Raw genomic sequence first — 13,860 nt, forward strand, 5'->3', positions numbered from 1 at the left:
TGAATTCTCTTTCTCTCTATAAAGAAATTTAAAAAAATAATACATTGTTACAAATGTATATGATACCAAAGAACCCAATCCATAAAACCTGTAACAATATACAATTTAAGATCACAAAAGGGATACAAAACAACAATGACAATTTCAAATTATAAATAATTCGTTCAAACTTTCCTGCCTTATAAACTCAGGTGATTAGTTTTGAAGACAAATTAATCTAGCAAAGTGGTCACCAAACAGTCTTTTGTATTATTTCATTTCATTTTCATACTGGTTCATAATTTATGTTTCCAAATCAAATGAATTGCCAGAGAAAACAGAGGTCTAACTTAAAAATTCGACAATTTTAACAAAACAAAGGATAAAAATAGACCTAGAAAAAAATACAAAATTTTCAGATATACAAATGTTTCTTTAAAAATAACATTTACTATATACAAAACAGTGCCATACTTATTATGCTATATCTATTACTATTAGAAATTAACAAGCTGAAAGAACATAATAGTATAGTAATAAAATAGTAATGCACACTTCAAAATGTGCTGCACTTTATATTAACTACATTGATTAGAATTTTAAATTTACATAGAATGCAAAAGATTTCAACTCTTTTCGAAATATGTATCTCCATTTTGGCACAGCATAGTACAAGCTACTTATGACTGCTTCCTCGGGAGAATAAAATATTATTCTTGTCTTCTTTCTGGTACTTACAACACCACATGTCACAAGTGTGGCAGAAGACATACTGATATTTACAGAATCTAAAAACAAATCCCCTTTATATGTTACATTTCAAAACAAGTTCAATTGAAATAAAGGAAAATTTAACCCACACCGAGTATCTATTATCAAAAAGTTGTCGAAAGAGAAAATAATGCAGAATGAATTGAAAGCAAAAAAAAAGTTTGCTCCATTCTAGAATGTGATACTGAAAATAACTAAAGATACTTCAACTGTACATGTTACAAATACAAAAATCATTTCTCTCAATATCTTACTTAAAGAAACATTTAAAATATTTCTTGGAAAATTAAAATGTGAAACACTTCAATTCTTCTTTGATGCAGTCCAAAACTGACAAATTTTTACTTCTCCTCAAAAATTGACAAGTTTCGGACACGCCAGTGATAAATATGCCTACTTCTTCAAATCCGAAAGCCTAATATTGAATTACATGTCTTAGAAGTGAATGATGCATGCAATAATTTTTAGTTCACTGTTTTTGTTTGGCCTGATCTTGTCATTAAACTTTCAATACAACCACTGTGACAAGCCTGCAAGCTGCAGCCAGACAAGTTTACCATTACATTGATACTCCTCTCTTCTCTTCTTCTGCAAATCTTCTCCCACATTACACAGATGTTCTATGTTCTTTCTTCTACACGTGCTATTCCATTTGACTAATATCGATTTGTCTTGGATATCTTGTTCATTTCAAGGAACATTGTAACATACATCTAACTTAACTGCTCTTGATTTCAGACGTCCTTATCTTTGTTCAATTGACATCATTACCCATGAAGAACACATAGTAACCTTTAAGGAATTGCTTATGTGGAACTGTGACCACACGCACAAATGCTACACTTTTAGCACTTTAAACATTTTGTAACTTTACATTTACTCAAACATTTTACAAAACGTTGGTGGAAACTGAGTATTTCCTAGATAATGTCTTACTACAATAACATTACCCCAGTTTTAGTAAGAGTAAAAAAAACATAAAACTCTCAAATTAAAAAAAACTCAAAGTCAACATTTTGGATGTTATTCAGTTTGAGACCAGTGTATATTGCAATTATAAAACAATCTATATTTATGATGATTTAAGTGAACATTGAACTGCCATATAAAGTTCCAATAAAATATCCTGTCATTTATTTGTGGTTCAATGTGAAAGAAATTCCCAAAAACATACAATGACAAATTCAAGGATGAACAAACAAATATAAGAGACAATCCACGTTATACCTCAATAAGTGTTAGCAACTATACAGTTTGACATCACTCCTATGCATCTTCTCACACTATTCAATTCTGAATTCTCTTTCTCTCTATAAAGAAATTAAAAAAATAATACATTGTTACAAATGTATATGATACCAAAGAACCCAATCCATAAAACCTGTAACAAGATACAATTTAAGATCACAAAAGGGATACAAAACAACAATGACAATTTCAAATTATAAATAATTGTTCAAACTTTCCTGCCTTATAAACACAGGTGATTAGTTTTGAAGACAAATTAATGTAGGAAAGTGGTCACCAAACAGTCTTTTGTATTAATTCATTTTCATACTGGTTCATAATTTATGTTTCCAAATCAAATGAATTGAAAGAGAAAACAGAGGTCTAACTTAAAAATTCGACAATTTTAACAAAACAAAGGATAAAAATAGACCTAGAAAAAATACAAAATTTTCAGATATACAAATGTTTCTTTAAAAATAACATTTACTATATACAAAACAGTGCCATACTTATTATGCTATATCTATTACTATTAGAAATTAACAAGCTGAAAGAACATAATAGTATAGTAATAAAATAGTACTGCACACTTCAAAAGGTGCTGCACTTTATATTAACTACATTGATTAGAATTTTAAATTTACATAGAATGCAAAAGATTTCAACTCTTTTCAAATATGTATCTCCACTTTGGCACAGCATAGTACAAGCTACTTATGACTGCTTCCTTGGGAGAATAAAATATTATTCTTGTCTTCTTTCTGGTACTTACAACACCACATGTCACAAGTGTGGCAGAAGACATACTGATATTTACAGAATCTAAAACAAATCCCTTTATATGTTACATTTCAAAACAAGTTCAATTGAAATAAAGGAAAATTTAACCCACACCGGTATCTATTATCAAAAAGTTGTCGAAAGGAAAGAGAAAATAATGCAGAATGAATTGAAAGCAAAAAAAAAAAAAAAAAGTTTGCTCCATTCTAGAATGTGATACTGAAAATAACTAAAGATACTTCAACTGTACATGTTACAAATACAAAAATCATTTCTGTCAATATCTTACTTAAAGAAACATTTAAAATATTTCTTGGAAAATTAAAATGTGAAACACTTCAATTCTTCTTTGATGCAGTCCAAAACTGACAAATTTTTACTTCTCCTCAAAAATTGACAAGTTTCGGACACGCCAGTGATAAATATGCCTACTTTTTCAAATCCGAAAGCCTAATATTGAATTACATGTCTTAGAAGTGAATGATGCATGCAATAATTTTTAGTTCACTGTTTTTGTTTGGCCTGATCTTGTCATTAAACTTTCAATACAACCACTGTGACAAGCCTGCAAGCTGCAGCCAGACAAGTTTACCATTACATTGATACTCCTCTCTTCTCTTCTTCTGCAAATCTTCTCCCACATTACACAGATGTTCTATGTTCTTTCTTCTACACGTGCTATTCCATTTGACTAATATCGATTTGTCTTGGATATCTTGTTCATTTCAAGGAACATTGTAACATACATCTAACTTAACTGCTCTTGATTTCAGACGTCCTTATCTTTGTTCAATTGACATCATTACCCATGAAGAACACATAGTAACCTTTAAGGAATTGCTTATGTGGAACTGTGACCACACGCACAAATGCTACACTTTTAGCACTTTAAACATTTTGTAACTTTACATTTACTCAAACATTTTACAAAACGTTGTCTTCTTATCTGGAAACTGAGTATTTCCTAGATAATGTCTTACTACAATAACATTACCCCAGTTTTAATAAGAGTAAAAAAACATAAAACTCTCAAATTAAAAAAAAACTCAACGTCAACATTTTGGATGTTATTCAGTTACAGACCAGTGTATATTGCAATTATAAAACAATCTATATTTATGATGATTTAAGTGAACATTGAACTGCCATATAAAGTTCCAATAAAATATCCTGTCATTTATTTGTGGTTCAATGTGAAAGAAATTCCCAAAAACATACAATGACAAATTCAAGGATGAACAAACAAATATAAGAGACAATCCACGTTATACCTCAATAAGTGTTAGCAACTATACAGTTTGACATCACTCCTATGCATCTTCTCCCACTATTCAATTCTGAATTCTCTTTCTCTCTATAAAGAAATTAAAAAAATAATACATTGTTACAAATGTATATGATACCAAAGAACCCAATCCATAAAACCTGTAACAAGATACAATTTAAGATCACAAAAGGGATACAAAACAACAATGACAATTTCAAATTATAAATAATTGTTCAAACTTTCCTGCCTTATAAACACAGGTGATTAGTTTTGAAGACAAATTAATGTAGGAAAGTGGTCACCAAACAGTCTTTTGTATTAATTCATTTTCATACTGGTTCATAATTTATGTTTCCAAATCAAATGAATTGAAAGAGAAAACAGAGGTCTAACTTAAAAATTCGACAATTTTAACAAAACAAAGGATAAAAATAGACCTAGAAAAATACAAAATTTTCAGATATACAAATGTTTCTTTAAAAATAACATTTACTATATACAAAACAGTGCCATACTTATTATGCTATATCTATTACTATTAGAAATTAACAAGCTGAAAGAACATAATAGTATAGTAATAAAATAGTACTGCACACTTCAAAATGTGCTGCACTTTATATTAACTACATTGATTAGAATTTTAAATTTACATAGAATGCAAAAGATTTCAACTCTTTTCAAATATGTATCTCCATTTTGGCACAGCATAGTACAAGCTACTTATGACTGCTTCCTCGGGAGAATAAAATATTATTCTTGTCTTCTTTCTGGTACTTACAACACCACATGTCACAAGTGTGGCAGAAGACATACTGATATTTACAGAATCTAAAAACAAATCCCCTTTATATGTTACATTTCAAAACAAGTTCAATTGAAATAAAGGAAAATTTAACCCACACCGAGTATCTATTATCAAAAAGTTGTCGAAAGGAAAGAGAAAATAATGCAGAATGAATTGAAAGCAAAAAAAAAAAAAAAAAAAAAGTTTGCTCCATTCTAGAATGTGATACTGAAAATAACTAAAGATACTTCAACTGTACATGTTACAAATACAAAAATCATTTCTGTCAATATCTTACTTAAAGAAACATTTAAAATATTTCTTGGAAAATTAAAATGTGAAACACTTCAATTCTTCTTTGATGCAGTCCAAAACTGACAAATTTTTACTTCTCCTCAAAAATTGACAAGTTTCGGACACGCCAGTGATAAATATGCCTACTTCTTCAAATCCGAAAGCCTAATATTGAATTACATGTCTTAGAAGTGAATGATGCATGCAATAATTTTTAGTTCACTGTTTTTGTTTGGCCTGATCTTGTCATTAAACTTTCAATACAACCACTGTGACAAGCCTGCAAGCTGCAGCCACACTAGTTTACCATTACATTGATACTCCTCTCTTCTCTTATTCTGCAAATCTTCTCCCACATTACACAGATGTTCTATGTTCTTTCTTCTACACGTGCTATTCCATTTGACTAATATCGATTTGTCTTGGATATCTTGTTCATTTCAAGGAACATTGTAACATACATCTAACTTAACTGCTCTTGATTTCAGACGTCCTTATCTTTGTTCAATTGACATCATTACCCATGAAGAACACATAGTAACCTTTAAGGAATTGCTTATGTGGAACTGTGACCACACGCACAAATGCTACACTTTTAGCACTTTAAACATTTTGTAACTTTACATTTACTCAAACATTTTACAAAACGTTGCTGGAAACTGAGTATTTCCTAGATAATGTCTTACTACAATAACATTACCCCAGTTTTAATAAGAGTAAAAAAACATAAAACTCTCAAATTAAAAAAAAACTCAACGTCAACATTTTGGATGTTATTCAGTTACAGACCAGTGTATATTGCAATTATAAAACAATCTATATTTATGATGATTTAAGTGAACATTGAACTGCCATATAAAGTTCCAATAAAATATCCTGTCATTTATTTGTGGTTCAATGTGAAAGAAATTCCCAAAAACATACAATGACAAATTCAAGGATGAACAAACAAATATAAGAGACAATCCACGTTATACCTCAATAAGTGTTAGCAACTATACAGTTTGACATCACTCCTATGCATCTTCTCCCACTATTCAATTCTGAATTCTCTTTCTCTCTATAAAGAAATTAAAAAAATAATACATTGTTACAAATGTATATGATACCAAAGAACCCAATCCATAAAACCTGTAACAAGATACAATTTAAGATCACAAAAGGGATACAAAACAACAATGACAATTTCAAATTATAAATAATTGTTCAAACTTTCCTGCCTTATAAACACAGGTGATTAGTTTTGAAGACAAATTAATGTAGGAAAGTGGTCACCAAACAGTCTTTTGTATTAATTCATTTTCATACTGGTTCATAATTTATGTTTCCAAATCAAATGAATTGAAAGAGAAAACAGAGGTCTAACTTAAAAATTCGACAATTTTAACAAAACAAAGGATAAAATAGACCTAGAAAAAATACAAAATTTTCAGATATACAAATGTTTCTTTAAAAATAACATTTACTATATACAAAACAGTGCCATACTTATTATGCTATATCTATTACTATTAGAAATTAACAAGCTGAAAGAACATAATAGTATAGTAATAAAATAGTACTGCACACTTCAAAAGGTGCTGCACTTTATATTAACTACATTGATTAGAATTTTAAATTTACATAGAATGCAAAAGATTTCAACTCTTTTCGAAATATGTATCTCCATTTTGGCACAGCATAGTACAAGCTACTTATGACTGCTTCCTCGGGAGAATAAAATATTATTCTTGTCTTCTTTCTGGTACTTACAACACCACATGTCACAAGTGTGGCAGAAGACATACTGATATTTACAGAATCTAAAAACAAATCCCCTTTATATGTTACATTTCAAAACAAGTTCAATTGAAATAAAGGAAAATTTAACCCACACCGAGTATCTATTATCAAAAAGTTGTCGAAAGGAAAGAGAAAATAATGCAGAATGAATTGAAAGCAAAAAAAAAAAAAAAGTTTGCTCCATTCTAGAATGTGATACTGAAAATAACTAAAGATACTTCAACTGTACATGTTACAAATACAAAAATCATTTCTGTCAATATCTTACTTAAAGAAACATTTAAAATATTTCTTGGAAAATTAAAATGTGAAACACTTCAATTCTTCTTTGATGCAGTCCAAAACTGACAAATTTTACTTCTCCTCAAAATTGACAAGTTTCGACACGCCAGTGATAAATATGCCTACTTCTTCAAATCCAAAGCCTAATATTGAATTACATGTCTTAGAAGTGAATGATGCATGCAATAATTTTAGTTCACTGTTTTGTTTGGCCTGATCTTGTCATTAAACTTTCAATACAACCACTGTGACAAGCCTGCAAGCTGCAGCCACACTAGTTTACCATTACATTGATACTCCTCTCTTCTCTTCTTCTGCAAATCTTCTCCCACATTACACAGATGTTCTATGTTCTTTCTTCTACACGTGCTATTCCATTTGACTAATATCGATTTGTCTTGGATATCTTGTTCATTTCAAGGAACATTGTAACATACATCTAACTTAACTGCTCTTGATTTCAGACGCCCTTATCTTTGTTCAATTGACATCATTACCCATGAAGAACACTTAGTAACCTTTAAGGAATTGCTTATGTGGAACTGTGACCACACGCACAAATGCTACACTTTTAGCACTTTAAACATTTTGTAACTTTACATTTACTCAAACATTTTACAAAACGTTGCTGGAAACTGAGTATTTCCTAGATAATGTCTTACTACAATAACATTACCCCAGTTTTAATAAGAGTAAAAAAACATAAAACTCTCAAATTAAAAAAAAACTCAACGTCAACATTTTGGATGTTATTCAGTTACAGACCAGTGTATATTGCAATTATAAAACAATCTATATTTATGATGATTTAAGTGAACATTGAACTGCCATATAAAGTTCCAATAAAATATCCTGTCATTTATTTGTGGTTCAATGTGAAAGAAATTCCCAAAAACATACAATGACAAATTCAAGGATGAACAAACAAATATAAGAGACAATCCACGTTATACCTCAATAAGTGTTAGCAACTATACAGTTTGACATCACTCCTATGCATCTTCTCCCACTATTCAATTCTGAATTCTCTTTCTCTCTATAAAGAAATTAAAAAAATAATACATTGTTACAAATGTATATGATACCAAAGAACCCAATCCATAAAACCTGTAACAAGATACAATTTAAGATCACAAAAGGGATACAAAACAACAATGACAATTTCAAATTATAAATAATTCGTTCAAACTTTCCTGCCTTATAAACACAGGTGATTAGTTTTGAAGACAAATTAATGTAGGAAAGTGGTCACCAAACAGTCTTTTGTATTAATTCATTTTCATACTGGTTCATAATTTATGTTTCCAAATCAAATGAATTGAAAGAGAAAACAGAGGTCTAACTTAAAAATTCGACAATTTTAACAAAACAAAGGATAAAAATAGACCTAGAAAAAATACAAAATTTTCAGATATACAAATGTTTCTTTAAAAATAACATTTACTATATACAAAACAGTGCCATACTTATTATGCTATATCTATTACTATTAGAAATTAACAAGCTGAAAGAACATAATAGTATAGTAATAAAATAGTACTGCACACTTCAAAAGGTGCTGCACTTTATATTAACTACATTGATTAGAATTTTAAATTTACATAGAATGCAAAAGATTTCAACTCTTTTCGAAATATGTATCTCCATTTTGGCACAGCATAGTACAAGCTACTTATGACTGCTTCCTCGGGAGAATAAAATATTATTCTTGTCTTCTTTCTGGTACTTACAACACCACATGTCACAAGTGTGGCAGAAGACATACTGATATTTACAGAATCTAAAACAAATCCCTTTATATGTTACATTTCAAAACAAGTTCAATTGAAATAAAGGAAAATTTAACCCACACCGGTATCTATTATCAAAAGTTGTCGAAAGGAAAGAGAAAATAATGCAGAATGAATTGAAAGCAAAAAAAAAAAAAAAAAGTTCCATTCTAGAATGTGATACTGAAAATAACTAAAGATACTTCAACTGTACATGTTACAAATACAAAAATCATTTCTGTCAATATCTTACTTAAAGAAACATTTAAAATATTTCTTGGAAAATTAAAATGTGAAACACTTCAATTCTTCTTTGATGCAGTCCAAAACTGACAAATTTTACTTCTCCTCAAAATTGACAAGTTTCGACACGCCAGTGATAAATATGCCTACTTCTTCAAATCCAAAGCCTAATATTGAATTACATGTCTTAGAAGTGAATGATGCATGCAATAATTTTTAGTTCACTGTTTTTGTTTGGCCTGATCTTGTCATTAAACTTTCAATACAACCACTGTGACAAGCCTGCAAGCTGCAGCCACACTAGTTTACCATTACATTGATACTCCTCTCTTCTCTTCTTCTGCAAATCTTCTCCCACATTACACAGATGTTCTATGTTCTTTCTTCTACACGTGCTATTCCATTTGACTAATATCGATTTGTCTTGGATATCTTGTTCATTTCAAGGAACATTGTAACATACATCTAACTTAACTGCTCTTGATTTCAGACGTCCTTATCTTTGTTCAATTGACATCATTACCCATGAAGAACACATAGTAACCTTTAAGGAATTGCTTATGTGGAACTGTGACCACACGCACAAATGCTACACTTTTAGCACTTTAAACATTTTGTAACTTTACATTTACTCAAACATTTTACAAAACGTTGCTGGAAACTGAGTATTTCCTAGATAATGTCTTACTACAATAACATTACCCCAGTTTTAATAAGAGTAAAAAAACATAAAACTCTCAAATTAAAAAAAAACTCAACGTCAACATTTTGGATGTTATTCAGTTACAGACCAGCGTATATTGCAATTATAAAACAATCTATATTTATGATGATTTAAGTGAACATTGAACTGCCATATAAAGTTCCAATAAAATATCCTGTCATTTATTTGTGGTTCAATGTGAAAGAAATTCCCAAAAACATACAATGACAAATTCAAGGATGAACAAACAAATATAAGAGACAATCCACGTTATACCTCAATAAGTGTTAGCAACTATACAGTTTGACATCACTCCTATGCATCTTCTCCCACTATTCAATTCTGAATTCTCTTTCTCTCTATAAAGAAATTAAAAAAATAATACATTGTTACAAATGTATATGATACCAAAGAACCCAATCCATAAAACCTGTAACAAGATACAATTTAAGATCACAAAAGGGATACAAAACAACAATGACAATTTCAAATTATAAATAATTGTTCAAACTTTCCTGCCTTATAAACACAGGTGATTAGTTTTGAAGACAAATTAATGTAGGAAAGTGGTCACCAAACAGTCTTTTGTATTAATTCATTTTCATACTGGTTCATAATTTATGTTTCCAAATCAAATGAATTGAAAGAGAAAACAGAGGTCTAACTTAAAAATTCGACAATTTTAACAAAACAAAGGATAAAAATAGACATAGAAAAAATACAAAATTTTCAGATATACAAATGTTTCTTTAAAAATAACATTTACTATATACAAAACAGTGCCATACTTATTATGCTATATCTATTACTATTAGAAATTAACAAGCTGAAAGAACATAATAGTATAGTAATAAAATAGTAATGCACACTTCAAAAGGTGCTGCACTTTATATTAACTACATTGATTAGAATTTTAAATTTACATAGAATGCAAAAGATTTCAACTCTTATCGAAATATGTATCTCCATTTTGGCACAGCATAGTACAAGCTACTTATGACTGCTTCCTCGGGAGAATAAAATATTATTCTTGTCTTCTTTCTGGTACTTACAACACCACATGTCACAAGTGTGGCAGAAGACATACTGATATTTACAGAATCTAAAAACAAATCCCCTTTATATGTTACATTTCAAAACAAGTTCAATTGAAATAAAGGAAAATTTAACCCACACCGAGTATCTATTATCAAAAAGTTGTCGAAAGGAAAGAGAAAATAATGCAGAATGAATTGAAAGCAAAAAAAAAAGTTTTCTCCATTCTAGAATGTGATACTGAAAATAACTAAAGATACTTCAACTGTACATGTTACAAATACAAAAATCATTTCTGTCAATATCTTACTTAAAGAAACATTTAAAATATTTCTTGGAAAATTAAAATGTGAAACACTTCAATTCTTCTTTGATGCAGTCCAAAACTGACAAATTTTTACTTCTCCTCAAAAATTGACAAGTTTCGGACACGCCAGTGATAAATATGCCTACTTCTTCAAATCCGAAAGCCTAATATTGAATTACATGTCTTAGAAGTGAATGATGCATGCAATAATTTTTAGTTCACTGTTTCTGTTTGGCCTGATCTTGTCATTAAACTTTCAATACAACCACTGTGACAAGCCTGCAAGCTGCAGCCACACTAGTTTACCATTACATTGACACTCCTCTCTTCTCTTATTCTGCAAATCTTCTCCCACATTACACAGATGTTCTATGTTCTTTCTTCTACACGTGCTATTCCATTTGACTAATATCGATTTGTCTTGGATATCTTGTTCATTTCAAGGAACATTGTAACATACATCTAACTTAACTGCTCTTGATTTCAGACGTCCTTATCTTTGTTCAATTGACATCATTACCCATGAAGAACACATAGTAACCTTTAAGGAATTGCTTATGTGGAACTGTGACCACACGCACAAATGCTACACTTTTAGCACTTTAAACATTTTGTAACTTTACATTTACTCAAACATTTTACAAAACGTTGCTGGAAACTGAGTATTTCCTAGATAATGTCTTACTACAATAACATTACCCCAGTTTTAATAAGAGTAAAAAAACATAAAACTCTCAAATTAAAAAAAAACTCAACGTCAACATTTTGGATGTTATTCAGTTACAGACCAGTGTATATTGCAATTATAAAACAATCTATATTTATGATGATTTAAGTGAACATTGAACTGCCATATAAAGTTCCAATAAAATATCCTGTCATTTATTTGTGGTTCAATGTGAAAGAAATTCCCAAAAACATACAATGACAAATTCAAGGATGAACAAACAAATATAAGAGACAATCCACGTTATACCTCAATAAGTGTTAGCAACTATACAGTTTGACATCACTCCTATGCATCTTCTCCCACTATTCAATTCTGAATTCTCTTTCTCTCTATAAAGAAATTAAAAAAATAATACATTGTTACAAATGTATATGATACCAAAGAACCCAATCCATAAAACCTGTAACAAGATACAATTTAAGATCACAAAAGGGATACAAAACAACAATGACAATTTCAAATTATAAATAATTGTTCAAACTTTCCTGCCTTATAAACACAGGTGATTAGTTTTGAAGACAAATTAATGTAGGAAAGTGGTCACCAAACAGTCTTTTGTATTAATTCATTTTCATACTGGTTCATAATTTATGTTTCCAAATCAAATGAATTGAAAGAGAAAACAGAGGTCTAACTTAAAAATTCGACAATTTTAACAAAACAAAGGATAAAAATAGACATAGAAAAAAATACAAAATTTTCAGATATACAAATGTTTCTTTAAAAATAACATTTACTATATACAAAACAGTGCCATACTTATTATGCTATATCTATTACTATTAGAAATTAACAAGCTGAAAGAACATAATAGTATAGTAATAAAATAGTAATGCACACTTCAAAAGGTGCTGCACTTTATATTAACTACATTGATTAGAATTTTAAATTTACGTAGAATGCAAAAGATTTCAACTCTTATCGAAATATGCATCTCCATTTTGGCACAGCATAGTACAAGCTACTTATGACTGCTTCCTCGGGAGAATAAAATATTATTCTTGTCTTCTTTCTGGTACTTACAACACCACATGTCACAAGTGTGGCAGAAGACATACTGATATTTACAGAATCTAAAAACAAATCCCCTTTATATGTTACATTTCAAAACAAGTTCAATTGAAATAAAGGAAAATTTAACCCACACCGAGTATCTATTATCAAAAAGTTGTCGAAAGGAAAGAGAAAATAATGCAGAATGAATTGAAAGCAAAAAAAAAAGTTTGCTCCATTCTAGAATGTGATACTGAAAATAACTAAAGATACTTCAACTGTACATGTTACAAATACAAAAATCATTTCTGTCAATATCTTACTTAAAGAAACATTTAAAATATTTCTTGGAAAATTAAAATGTGAAACACTTCAATTCTTCTTTGATGCAGTCCAAAACTGACAAATTTTTACTTCTCCTCAAAAATTGACAAGTTTCGGACACGCCAGTGATAAATATGCCTACTTCTTCAAATCCGAAAGCCTAATATTGAATTACATGTCTTAGAAGTGAATGATGCATGCAATAATTTTTAGTTCACTGTTTCTGTTTGGCCTGATCTTGTCATTAAACTTTCAATACAACCACTGTGACAAGCCTGCAAGCTGCAGCCACACTAGTTTACCATTACATTGATACTTTTCTCTTCTCTTCGTCTGCAAATCTTCTCCCACATTACACAGATGTTCTATGTTCTTTCTTCTACACGTGCTATTCCATTTGACTAATATCGATTTGTCTTGGATATCTTGTTCATTTCAAGGAACATTGTAACATACATCTAACTTAACTGCTCTTGATTTCAGACGTCCTTATCTTTGTTCAATTGACATCATTACCCATGAAGAACACATAGTAACCTTTAAGGAATTGCTTATGTGGAACTGTGACCACACGCACAAATGCTACA

The 13,860-nt window shown here is 29.8% G+C and overlaps 1 long non-coding RNA gene across 3 annotated transcripts in view; it reads right to left on the reverse strand.

Annotated features, from left to right (window-relative positions):
- Nucleotides 1–2,038: 2,038 nt before the first annotated feature.
- Nucleotides 2,039–13,860, reverse strand: part of LOC143225430 (uncharacterized) — a 30,529-nt gene continuing 18,707 nt past the window's right edge. For 2 of the 3 annotated variants that reach the window (XR_013013847.1, XR_013013846.1), the window contains 5 exons: nt 12,203–12,285; nt 10,161–10,243; nt 8,123–8,205; nt 6,083–6,165; nt 4,032–4,114 (listed from right to left, as the gene is read on the reverse strand). This is a non-coding gene — a long non-coding RNA (uncharacterized LOC143225430). Of the gene's footprint in view, nt 2,061–4,031; nt 4,115–6,082; nt 6,166–8,122; nt 8,206–10,160; nt 10,244–12,202; nt 12,286–13,860 lie in introns of those variants that run through there. The other variant, XR_013013850.1, reaches the window with a different exon arrangement.

Source organism: Tachypleus tridentatus, chromosome 1, assembly GCF_004210375.1.
Source record: "Tachypleus tridentatus isolate NWPU-2018 chromosome 1, ASM421037v1, whole genome shotgun sequence".
NCBI lineage: Eukaryota > Metazoa > Arthropoda > Merostomata > Xiphosura > Limulidae > Tachypleus > Tachypleus tridentatus.